The 13,714-nt window shown below is 34.7% G+C and overlaps 1 protein-coding gene across 2 annotated transcripts in view; it reads right to left on the reverse strand.

Annotated features, from left to right (window-relative positions):
* Positions 1-7,008, reverse strand: part of LOC129739613 (segmentation protein Runt) — a 127,967-nt gene extending 120,959 nt beyond the window's left edge. For both annotated transcript variants that reach the window (XM_055731093.1, XM_055731094.1), the window contains exon 1: positions 6,243-7,008. The gene's annotated coding sequence lies outside the window, so the exon portion shown is untranslated. The remainder of the gene's footprint in view (positions 1-6,242) is intronic.
* Between the last annotated feature and the right edge of the window lie 6,706 nt (positions 7,009-13,714).

Consider the following 13,714-nt stretch of genomic DNA (forward strand, 5'->3'; position numbering starts at 1 on the left):
TTCATAGAACATACTTGGTTTGTCAAAATTCCCAGTTCTTCAGTATATTGGAATGATGATAAAGAGGTTTGAAATGTGCGCTTCGGGTCATATTGACCCGAACAGCTTTGGAGGGTTAAATTGAGTTACTATTTTTCCGAATTCGAAAAAAAGGTTTTAAATCATTCTGTGTTTCTGTTTCATTTTCAGATTTGAAGTTTGTAATCTTTATGCAAAATTCAAACAAAAAAAAGCTTCCAAATGGCAATAGATATAGATTCATCATGGGAAATATTTATTTTTATTTAGATTTGCAGGTCTGTTTAGAAATATTTAATTGAAGTCAAGAAAATTCATTGAAAACCCCGAAACATCCGATTTACAATTATGTACACATGATTGAAGGCTCTTGAACTGATTTCATTACTTGACTCATATTTCTTAATTCATTTCAGAAAACTTCCGTTCCAGATCGACAATTCAAATTTTGAATTCAGTATCAAGATTCAGATTCGGCTCGGAAATGAGTTCCACAAACAGAAAAAAATTGTCAAAATGACAATTTCGGAAAAGAATTTAAATTGCAAAAGATCGCAGACTTATAATTCTGATTTTCATTTCTATTTATAAATTTAACCAAATTCAGTTCGTTTCAAATCAAAATGACAAAAATGAATTAGAATTTGGGTTCATTTTGCAAGTTTTATGTTAAAAAAAAACTTATTTAAAAAAAACCATCCACAAAAATTGATTTTTAATGAAAAGTTATTGGTGATAGAGAAACATGTTTTTTCTTTCTAAGAAATTGCAGGGAATTCCATATAACTAGATCGAGTTTGCATAAATCCTATTTTAACCCCAACATTTTAATCTTTTGTTTTTACTTTTTAAAACTGGAATTCTTTTAGTTTATTCGAAATTGAAGTACCTATTTCTTATAAAAAAAAAATTTATTGTAAGTTCCAATCAAATAAGCAAAATTATGCTGGTCAGATTTTTGAAAAATTTTCCCGGATATTGCTCGAATTTTTATTTAACATTTTTAATTAAATAGAATGTCCGAATTTCGCCAGGTTTGAAATAAAATAGCCCAGATTTGCCCAGCCAGAATACGTGCAAGAGAACTTCTGGCAATCTTAAGCTACGTTCACCAAATTTTGATCTAAATTCTAAGATTTCAACCATCGATGAAAGTAAGTTTCCTATTTTGTTTCTAAAGAATCCCAATCATCGTTTTAAAGATCTTAGGATCTATGATGTTTCAATTTAACACGAAAAACTATTTATAAAAGAGAACTTAAAAATTTAAAAATGAAGTACACTGAATTTTTTTTAACGCGGGGTTTCGTACCGCGTAAAAAAAAACGCGTTAATTCAAAAATCCACGTAGAAAAACCGCGTTAATTCGAAAATCCGCGTAAAAAAAACCCGTAATTCGAAAATCCACGTAAAAAATCAATTTTAATTCGAAAATTCGCGCAAAAAAGCACGTTACTAAAAAAACGCGTAAGAACCATGATCATTTAAAAATTTGCGTACAATGATAGTTTATTTTTAAGATAAAAAACAAAATCAATTAGATTAATAGAATTGTAGAATATAAAGAGGCTTATTTGACAGAGTGGAATTCAGATCGTCTTATGTCTCATGTCTCAGGTCTCATGTTCCATGTCTCATGCCTCATGTCTCATGTCTCATGTCTCATGTCTCATGTCTCATGTCTCATGTCTCATGTCTGAGGTGTCTCAGGTGTTTCATGTCTCAGGTCTCATGTCTCATGAATCAGATATCGTGCTCATATTTCAGGTCTCAAGTCTCAGGTCTCATGTCTCATGTCTCAGGTCTCAAGTCTCAGGTCTCAGGTCTCAAGTCTCAGGTCTCATGTGTCATGTCTCATGTCTCAGATCTCGAGTCTCATATTTCAGGTCTCAAGTCTCAGGTCTCTTGTCTCAGGTCTCATGTCTCATGTCTCAGGTCTCAAGTCTCAGGTCTCAGGTCTCAGATCTCATGTATCACGTTCTTAGTCTCAGAGCTTAGATTTTCCCAAATACAAAAAGATTCTAAGTGTTTTCCTTTGAAAGAGTCTTAGAATATTTTCTCTCAAAAACCTCAGTGTAATATTAAAAAATAATATTTTTGATTATTTTTTTTAATTTAATGTAGGAACAAAAATGTCAGAAAAAAATAGGTCACAACCCCTGAGAGATGAAAATTTAAGAACAAAATTGCTAGAGAACTTCGAATAGCGTTGTTTTCTGCGAAAAAGGTTAAACAAATTGTTTTAAATATGTTATCCTTCATTAGGTTAAATATTTGAATTTTGAGGGAATGCTTAGAAAAAATATCCGGTCTTATTTTCGAGGGTGCTCAGCAAAAATGTTCATCAAATTGAAATCTTCAGTAACAAAAATGAAGGATTGCTATTTTTTGTGTTTTTATTTGAAATTATACATTTGTGAAGTGAAATATCTCTTAACTCCAAAACTAACGCAAAATCCGAAACGTATTTTCAATTAAGGTAGATTACTTGCTCAACAATCAATGTTCATTTAAATTGTGTGTTAACTGTTTTTGATCATCAACTTTTATAGACTGATCTTACACAAAAATGATTTTTTTCCATTCGCCACAAACACAAAATTAGTTGTTAGAAACCACGATCTTTAAACTAACAAATTTAAATAACTAAATTATTTTTAAATCTAAATCATAATTCGATTATAGTTGAACGTTTGGAACTCGCATCATTCAGTAAATTTTTCAATCTTCTCTTGTTTTGTCGATTTTATGTTTAAATTGTTCAAAATTAGTGGAATCAATTATTCTAAGGAAGTGCACTAACAAACCTTTATACGAAACAAAAACTCATGTTGTATCTTTTAATTATTGTTATTATTGTTTCAGAGATACAATGTTTGAAAAAAAATGGAAGGAAAATTCATAAACTTAAGAGAACTGATTAGGTAAAAGAAACTTTTCTTGTAAATTACTGAAGGACGTTTCAGGGTTTATGCTATTGACAATTCAAATATTCTTGTCATCTTTATTGAAGATCGCTGAACGTATCAAATTTTGCTTTAAAAAAGGTTTAAACTCGTATTGATTAATTTTTTTTTTAAATTTCTTCGAAATTCTCAATTATCACCAAATTGTAAAAAAACAAACAAAAAAAGCTCTTTTAATTTTTTTCCAGAAGTCAACATTTTTCGTGACTTTTAGAAAAAGTCGATCAATGGTTTAAAAAAAACCCAATCAGAGTGTCTTAGTTGATTTCAATAGTTAAGAGATGTTTATAAATGTTGATAAATCTTATTGATGTAAAAATTAACTTCAAACTTTAAACGGATTCCAATGCTTTATTCAGTTTGCAAATTTCGAACTAAGGATTTCAAATGTGTGTAGGTAGGTACTAGAATATTTTTTAAATGACATTATTACATAGACTTTCAGCCTTTGGCTTGTCCTTTTTTCAATAAGTTTGTTGATATTATTTTCTATATTCCATTTATGATGCGAGTTCTTTTTTGTGTAATATTTGTTTCAATTCCATTTGTGAAATCGATTTAATTGAAATAACTGAACAGCTTTTCTCCTCTGGTGTCTGGAAGAATTTTTTTTTGTGTTTGATAGTTTTTCCAATAAGTTTTTTGGTTTTTTGATGACCTAAAAAAATATATCATATAAGTAAATAATCTACCAAATTTGAATTTCAATCATCTCTATCTTCGTAGATATTTGCAAAATTTACGGCCCAGTTTCCCGATTTTCATTGGAAAACCCTGGAATTTGACCGGGTTCATTTTCATTCTAAAATCAAATATAAAAAAAAACAAATTTTGTTGTTTATTTATGCTTCCAACTCAAAAATTTATGAGTTTCATAAAAATAATCAGGAAAAGTTTTTTGAAGCCTTGAATAATTTTTTTAATCAGCTGATAAGTTTTAATTAAAAAAATGTTTTCAAAATATTTTTCCTTGATTTTTGATGAGGTAATTCCTAAGTTTCGACCAAATTGGCCCGGATTTTGGTCGACAATTTTAAAATCAAATGCCCGGATTGCTGGAAACGTTCACCAACCCAAATTACTTCCAGAAACCAGCAAACATTTTCCTTCTTGCTGATTTTTCCAGCACTTGATCTACATTGCTGGAAAGCCAGCAATCGATCTGTCAAACATCTGTTTTTTTTGTTGTTTTCGTTTTTTGTTCGCTTCTTGTGAAGATTCTATGTCTTTGCAAAAATGAATGTGACAGTGTTGTGATGTAAATTTCTTTTAGACGAATCATTTTGTTCAAATATAGTTAACCTTTGTTTTCCTCCATATTCTAGTGATGTCACAATCACCAAAAGAAGAGGAATTTGTTGGGGACAAAGTGCACAGCGTCTACTCCACAGGCGGCTATAATAAGGTTGCCAGATTGCCCGATTTTATCCGGGTTTACCAGGATATTCAATATAAAATTTGGAAACAGTCCGGCCCGGCCCAATTGCCCGGATTTTATTGAAAAATCCCCGGCCTAATTCACTTTGATTAGTATATGGAACAAAAAAATTACAAATTTTATAGAATTTGTTATTTTTTTATTCAATTTTTTGTTTTTTTGCCTCTTAAACGAAACTTTTCAATCAAGTTTTATAAAAATAATCATGAAAGGTTTTCGGAGGCTTTAAATACGATTTCAAATCGGTCGATAAATTTTGATGACATTTTTTTTTTATATTTTTTTTCTTGATTTTTGTTGAGAAATTTCTGGGTTTTCACTAAATTTGCCCGGATTTCGCCCGGACAATTTTGATATCAAATGCCCGAATTTTGCCAGGTTTTTATATAAAATTGCCAACATTTGTCCAGCCGGGATACGTGCTGAAAAAATTCTGACAACCTTAGGCTATAATTTTATTTTAATATTAAATTTTAATAAATGCGTCACTGTAGAAACAACAATAAACACGATTCGAATTAATCGTAGCTAGTAAGAATATTATAAGTGTTGAATATAGTTATTGGAATTGGGAATCAAATGAGAATCCAAAGAATAAAATTATTTTCGTATAAAATTGCTGATTTCCAGCAATTGAGAATGCTGGTTTCCAACACTGAAGCTTGCTGACTTTCCAGCAGTGGAGTTGGTTGATTGTTTCCAGCAATTTATATTGCCGGAAATTTTGCTGCAAAACCAGCGCGGGACGAAAACCAGCAAAACTTTGCTGGTTTTCAGCAATTCAAAGTTTGCGTTGTAGATAAATTAGCCCGTGTTTGACCGGCTCAAAAACATGATTTAAAAAGAACTGGCAACCTTATTCTATAAGATACGAAAATATATTGAATGCCACCCATGTGCTAGAAATTTGAGTGAGTCAGCTATGAACTTGGATCAGATTATTCTAAAACTAGTCAACAGAGTGATAAATGTGTCTGCATTCTTTAATAAATACACTGCAGGTTCTTCGGATAATTTTTCAAATTAATATAGTTTAATTATTAGCGATAATTAAATATGGAATCGTCTTAATTAGAAATACCATTTGCACTTTTTTATAAGTATTCGGACTTAATTTCGGAAAAAAAATCGAAGCTAAGAAATTCGAAAATTTCAATCTTTTAGGCAAGTATTTATTTTAGCACATACTTAGGCTGAAATTGCGGTGAATCGGCGCACCCATGGTGAATAACCAACATATACATGCAGATAGAGCTTTTTCCAAATAAAAACATACAAAAAAAACTCATTGGTTTCCATTAGACGTTTATTGCCGATTTCAAACTCTAACACAATAATATAGAGAAAAAATCTTAACAGGATTTTTCTTTGACATGTTTTTTCAGGGCAGATATTTTTTAATCTGAAAAAATGCTCATCCAGCAGAACATTTGACACAAATAGGACGAGATTTTTCCTACCATTTAAATGTTCTCTGGACAACTCATTTTAAGTTGTTGTTCAGAAAACGAATTTTATTTTGAGTAGCTTTGAAATTTTAAGTTTTTTCAACGATTTTGCTGGATAAGGTTAACATGAGAATTTATCGCCAAATGTATAAACTCGCGCTTCCAAACGTGCCTTTGAAGAATAAAAAAATACCAATAATTTTTTGGTTTCCATTTCAAGCAAAACGTTTGTTCGACAGGAACCTCAAAGTTATCCCAGATCGTTCGAAGAGGAGAGCTTTAAATAAAATTTTTGGAAGTATTCCATGATCACTGTTTTGTAACATTTGGGTGTTGTTTGATAAATCAGCTTAAAGATTCACAGCATTATACCACAAAATATTCCAAATGATTCAGTTATACATCTGAAGTACTTTAAAAAAAATTGAATTTTTCTAGCACATAAAAGAATCACGTTTCACTAAACACTAGATTATATCACTTTTCGATCGTTGATTACAATTCTTCAAATCCTTCCATGATCGATGTCCCGGAGTTGTGTACAGTAGGTATCCAAAATAGAAGGTCCGAGATCTTGTCACAAGAAAACCGACGGCAACCAGCAGCCGTAACCCGGGAACGTTCCGTTAAGGACGGCGGAGTTCAGAGGAATTTCCGACGACTACGACGACGACGACGCCTCCGACGATGACGCGCGGTCCGATACTGTCCGATGCGGTCTGCGGCGGGTTGTCCCATCCACTTCGAATGAATGGTGGATAGCTAGAAGGCGCGAGCCGCGACGGAATCTCCGACCACGTTTCGTGGTTCACCAACAACGGCAGTTCTTATGTGTTTCGACGTTGTTGGGTTGGCTGGCTGCCGCGCGGTGGCCTGGAGAACTTCGAGAAACCGAAAGCCTCAAACCAAGACCAAGACCAAGACGACCGCCGATGATGATGATGATGAGTGAGATACCAGAAGAGACACCAAGCCAACCGAACCCCACAAAACGCAACCAAAGCTTTGTGGGCTCGGGTAAAAAACCTCTTCTTCCTCCACCGCCAGCATCGTCCTGCCATCGTCCTAGCACCGTCTTTGCCCGCGACCTCGTCTTCGGGTGGCCACGCCACGACCAGGAGGAGAATTCGTTTCCGACTTGCAGGCCTGCTGGCGGTTCGTCCTGATATGTGGTTGTATCTAGTGGCGAAGTGCTTTTCTTTTTTTTCCTGCTCTTGCTGCTCTCGCTAAACCCGATGGTGTTCTTATTTTTACCGACAACCGCCGACCGCCAAGTTCTGGTGATTCTGGGTTGCCAACAAAGTCTCCAGCCAGCCAGCCAGTCAAACATACCGAACGACTAGGGGGTGAGATTTCTTGGTAGATACACTTGCCCCGAACCACCACCACCAATCGGCGATATGAGAGCGAACTGCAGCAACGGAGAGCGAGTGCAGCAAAAAACTGGCAGTAAACAACCACCAAAATTCCCGTCGAATCCACCCACCCACGACCCATCAGCTCAACAATAAGTAGGTACGACTACCACCATCAACCGCAAGGAAAAATCTTGCCTCGGAGTTTTTATTTTTCCGGGAGAGAATTTGAGAAACGCATACACCCGCACCATCTCAGAAAGAAGCCTGGCTTCCCTTCGAAAAAGCTTCCGTTATTCTTTTTTCCCCGATTTTCTTTTTGTAAGATACTCTCTCGCGATGTGACGCAAAAAATACACAACAACATTGATGCGGATTTTTCCGTTTCTTGCACGAGCTGGAGAAAAGTTTGGCGACCGTCTTGGTGGGGTTTCTTTGTTGTTAGCTACCCAATAAAAGCTTCCCTTGCAGACGGATGAGCTGACAGAGGCGTCAGGAGTGCAGTATCTTCTGTCCCAAACGTTAATCTTCTCAATAATGGAAAGTAAAAATAAATCTATGTATATAAAAAACAATTTCTGTATGTTTGTTTGTTTGTTTGTTTGTTTGTTTGTTTGTCCTCTATAGACTCAGCCGTCTTAAGAGCCTGAGAGCTGAAATTTGGCATGGATGCTCATTAGGACCGGGAATGATGAAAAATGTTTTTAGATTTTCGGATGACCCCTTCTGAAGGGGGTCGTCCAAACAAGACAAATATTGTTTTCGCGATATTGACGTTACTTTTTGTCGGATCGTGTTGAAAATTTGCACATGAATGTTTTGAAAGACGAGCAATCGATTTCAGGTGTCAAATTTTGTGTAGGGGATCAGCCAAAGGGGTCGTCTATATTAACTGTTCGCTGTTTTTGCGATATTGACGTTATTATACATCGTATTCAGATGAAAATTTGTACACGATAGTTCTGAGTGAGGTGCAATCGACTTGAAGTATCAAATTCATTTTAAGGGGCCGGCAAAAGGGGACGTCCATATTCAATTTTCAGTATCTTAGTGATATTCACGTTTTTATACATCGGATTGGGGTGAAAATTTGCACATAGGAGCTATTAGGGACAAACAACTGATTTCACTTATCCAAACTAAAATCAGGGGTCGGCCAGAGGGGTCGTCCATATTAACTATTCTCTGTTGATGCGATATTGTCGTTAGTATACATAGGATTCAGGCGAAAATTGGTACACGAGGGTTTTGAGAGATGAGCAATGCATTTCAGGTATTCAATACAGTGTAAGGGGTCGACAAAGGGGATCGTCCATATAAAACTTTCAATATATTTGCAATATCGTCGTTATTATACATCGGATTGGGATGAAAATTTGCACACGATAGTTTTCAAGGAACGGGCACTCGATTTCAGATGTCAAATGTTTTGCCAGGGGTCGACGAAAGGGGTCGTCCATATAAATTATTTTTTCACTTTTTTTAGCAATATTGACGTTATTATACAATGGATTGCATTGAAAAATTGCACATGGGAGTTTTGACTGAAGGGCAATCGATTTCAGTTATCAAAGATTGTATAAGAGCCTCCGAAAAGGTTTTAGCTTTTTGGCAATAACTGCGTTGTTATGCAATGATTAAGTCGAAATTTATACACGTGGTTTTTTGGCACGGTCAATTGATTCCTGATTTCAAATTCAGTAGCAGACGACAGACAAAGTGATCGTCCAATATTTTTGCATTTATTACTTAACAATGCATTCGGAAGTGCATCTGGAAAATGTCTGGCAATTGACTTTCATACAAACTGTTCATGGCATATTCCAAGTTGAAAGCGAAACGGAGTTCGTATGGGATCAGCTAGTAATAAATAAATAATCAAAATCACCAAAATATGTAAGCAAAATTGACTGCACAGTCAAATCTTCAAAATATTTTTTTTTAAGTCAGGCAAAGAAGAGAAAGAAAAATTGCAAAAACTATTGAGTAAACATCGAAAATGGTATTCACGAGTTCACGTAAAAGTCGCGACTCCGATTGATAGAGACTTCTAAATCCTGTAGATCAACTACGCTTTCATGTAGGCGTAGTCATTGGATCACTAAAGCAGCTGACTGGGCGCATTTGGAAAAGAAGTAGATGAAAATATTCCAGCATGTAGTATAGCATCCATTGTGGAAATAATTAGCGTCATTTTTGAAGCCGCAAAAAATCTATCCCTCAAACTACTGAAATCTCTCTCAAGAAAAAAGCTCCCTGGTGTTCCGATAATGTTTATTCCGCGATTAAACGAAAACGAAAAGTATTACGAGCAGTTCAAAAAATCGATCACGATCACCCCAATTACCCTTTGTTGTTAGAAAATTAAAAAAAAGCAGCATAGATCTGCGTCCCTAGAAATAATTTGGAGGGCAAAAAAAGAATCCTGGGAAACATTTATCTACTTTTTCTTTTAATACCGATACATTATCAAGTGAAATATGGGAAAATCCTTCGCATTTCCTTCTAGCAATGCTGCATATGACAAAGATGATTGATTTTTTAAATAAACAAGAAACAACTATTAAAGGGCGATACGGTCAAAATTTGGTCAAAGGAAAACGCGTGTTAATCGGTGAAATCGTTTATTTAAAAATTCAAATTAAATTGCTTTTTTCAAGTTTAATTAGTATAAAATTCAGGAAAAATATTCAGTTAGGCTTCCGCTTTTCTAAATCCGAATTGGCGGACCTTACGCTTATCCCCTGTCATCAGATTTTGTACAGACACCTTGTCCACCTTCTTCGCCGCAGAAAGCCAGTTTTCCATGAACTGCTGCTCGTCCTTAGCAGTTTTTTTGGTCTTCGTTAGGTTCCGCTTGACAATAGCCCAGTATTTCTCAATTGGGCGGAGCTCTGGCGTGTTGGGAGGGTTCTTGTCCTTGGGAACCACCTGCACGTTGTTGGCGGCGTACCACTCCATGACCTTTTTACCGTAATGGCAAGATGCTAAATCCGGCTAAAACAGTACGGAACAACCGTGTTTCTTCAGGAAAGACAGCAGACGTTTGTTCAAACACTCTTTCACGTGAATTTTTTGGTTGACAGTCCCGGAAGCTATGAAAATGCTGCTTTTTAAGCCACAGGTACAGATGGCTTGCCAAACCAGATATTTCTTCGTGAACTTTGAAAGTTTCATGTGCTTGAAAATATCTGCTACCTTTCCCCTTTCTTTTTTCGTGTAAAACTCCTGTCCCGGAAGCTGCTTGTAGTCGGCTTTGACGTAGGTTTCGTCGTCGATTACCACGCAGTCAAACTTCGTCAGCATCGTCGTGTACAGCCTCCGGGATCACGCTTTGGCCGTCGTATTTTGTTTATCATCGCGATTTGGAGTCACTTGTAAATCGATAGTCCAGCTCGGTTTTTGGCTCGATGCACGGTTGTAGACGATACACCCAGCTTATTTGCGGCATCTCGGAGAGAGAGGTTAGGGTTTCGCTTGAAACTACCGGCAACTCTCTTTGTCGTCTCAGCGGCTTCCGGTTTTCGATTTCCCCCCGATCCAGACTTCCTGGCTGTCGACAAACGTTCCCCAAACATTTTAATTACATTTGTAACGGTTGATTTGGCAACTTTTAGCGATTTAGCCAGCTTTGTGTGCGAGTAGCTCGGATTTTCGCGATGTGCGAGCAAAATTTTGATACGCTGCTCTTCTTCCTTGGACGGCATTTTGACAACTGAAGAGTGAATTCCAAAATCAAAATAGAAGCAACATTCTACACACACACACACCTTCAAAATGAGGGGTGTTCAGGTTTTTTGAATGCAAAATTGAAAGAAATACGTCAAGTTGATATTGACCAAATTTTGACCGTATCACCCTTTACCTGTAACTTTGCAGGGAAAGAATTGTATAACTATTCATTTTTAAATTCAATAACTAATGTTCGCTTTAGATAAAGTCAAAAGGAAAAGTTGTTGGCTTAGGACATAAATTACTCCATGCTCTAACAACTTACCTTATCCCGCTAAACACACTTTTCTTCACGAATCGATTCTGGAAGGAAGGATGTTTTCCTAGTATTTGGAAGGAGTCTCTTTAGTTGCTATCCGAAAAACCGAAGAAAAACAAACTGACCCCAGAAATATAAGGCCAATCTCTTTGAACGCTTGTCCCTCAAAGGAAATCTTCTCATCTAGCATCAGAATTACACCGAAGAAAGTTAATTGAACAAATACACACTTTGGTAGGTGACAGAAAAGAGTATTTTAGGAAAAATCAAAAAAACAGATGCTGTTTTTTTAATATATCTAAGGCGTACGATGTAACTTGGTGTTTCATGATTCTTAAACAACTGAAATATTGGTAGATAGGTGGAACATGCTTCGATTTATTAAAAAAGTTCTGGAAGATCGAACTTTTAAAATCATCATTGGAGTTTGCATTTCAGACACTAAAATTCTAGAAAATTGCTAGTTTTTAACTACATTCCTCGTGATGTAAAAGCTTTGGTTTTTGCAGATGACATTTCTTTGTATAAGTCTGGGAAAAATAGAAATACTTTGCGAAAAAAATCATAAGACTCTTAAGAAAATTTAAAACTGGTCAAAACCTTCAGGTAATAAAATTGCCCCCCAAGAACCTGTTGTTATGCGCATTACAAAGAAAAATCATCGTCCCAATCCAGATCTGTTAGGGTTCAACGGTACTTTGCTAGAAGAAGAAGTAAATGGCTTGGAAAAGCTCTCGTACCAAATTTGAATTTCCCTCCTCTTATTAAGGAGACTGTAAATATATGGAACAAACGATGCAATAAACTTAGAGCAATAGCAAACATTAAAACAGAATCGCACCAGTATATGTTTTGCTTGTTAAAATATGAATGATTGAAAATCACGAACATTTTCGTCAACAGTTAGTTCTGAATTGTTTAACGGATAAATCAAGCATAAGTTTACCTTTTTCGGGCGTAGTAATTTGCGTTGAGGACCAAAAATTTGAAAAAAGGGTGCGAAATAAGAATAGTACTACTTGAGTTTTCCAAAAAAAACAAGATAATTGTAAAAAATTAACTGGGTTAATGTGAATAATAATGCTTCTACGAATTACTTGAAAAGATAACTGCATTTTAAGGAGTTTTCCAGAATTCCAAAGGTTTTCAGAGGTATCGCAATTCTAGAAAACTTCTAAAAATGCAGTTATCTATTCAAATAATTCATAGAAGCATCATTATTCACCCTCACACAGTATTTAAAAAAAAAATCTTGTTTTTGTTGAAAAACTCAAGTGGTACTATTCTTATTTCGCACCCTTTTTTCACATTTTTGGTCCTCAACCCCAATGGCAACGTCCAAAAACAGTAAACTTATGCTTTATTTATGCGTTACACAATTCAGAACAAACTGTAAAAGAAAATTTTCTTGATTTTCAATCATTCATATTTTAACAAGCAAAACAAATAGTGGTAAAACTATTCTTATTTCGCTCACTGTATTTCAAAAAGTTTTATGTTAGTCGACTTTTCAAAGACATTCCAGTCATATTATTTTGCAACCAAAGTCAAGGAATCTTTTGATTGCTTTGATTCGATAAAGTTAAGTTTTGTCATTAATATTCAAAACAATGACAGTATATTTTGTTGAGGTGTCAAAAAAATTTACAGATACTTTAGGTTTGCAGATTGCGAGGTTTTATCCGGATTTGCCCAGATATATGAAACAAAATTTGACAAAAGTACGGTTTGCCTGGGTTTATTCACTTTATTTGCCACAACAAACAAACAAAAAAACAATTGTGTTGTATATATATTTTTTGTATGTGTCGAAATTTTTTGAGCAAGTTTTATGAAAATAATCATGAAAAGTTTTTGAAAGGTTTAAATATGATTATATAACTGCTTATGAAAAAAATTTAAAAGTTTTTTTTCTCTTGATTTGTGTAGAGCAATTCCTGGGCTTTGACCAAATTTACCCGGATATTGCCTGGATTTTTGGTCGACATTTTTTTTTCAAATTTTTTCAGGTTTTTAGATAAAAAAGCCACGATTTTACTGCTGAAAGAATTCTGGCAACCTTTTAATAGCTCCAATGTTTCATAACAAAAGTCAAAAAAATAAAATTAACAGTAAAATGACATCATTCAATAAATTCCAAAAATAAAATTCATATGAAAAAAAACCAATAAATTATTATTAATTAAGGCCGGAACAAGAGGTGGGGGGCAATAAAAATTAATGCGAAAATCTAATAAAATGGAAGAAATTGAAAGAAATTGCACGGAAACTCGTATGTAAAAAAAATTCATGCTATATCATTGCACAAAACCTATACATCAAGTATTTTTTTTATTAAAAAAATCAATAAAATCAAAAATTCAAAAGGTGAAAAAGCTTCCATCCTCCAAAATTTGTTTTTCAATCTCGTAATCTTTCGAATGCATTATTTTTTTCGAAATTAACAGAAAATACTTCAATTTTTATTTATTCTCCCCTTTGGTTTTTTTTTGGAAATT

The sequence above is a fragment of the Uranotaenia lowii genome, chromosome 1 (assembly GCF_029784155.1).
Source record: "Uranotaenia lowii strain MFRU-FL chromosome 1, ASM2978415v1, whole genome shotgun sequence".
NCBI classification, from domain to species: Eukaryota; Metazoa; Arthropoda; class Insecta; order Diptera; family Culicidae; genus Uranotaenia; species Uranotaenia lowii.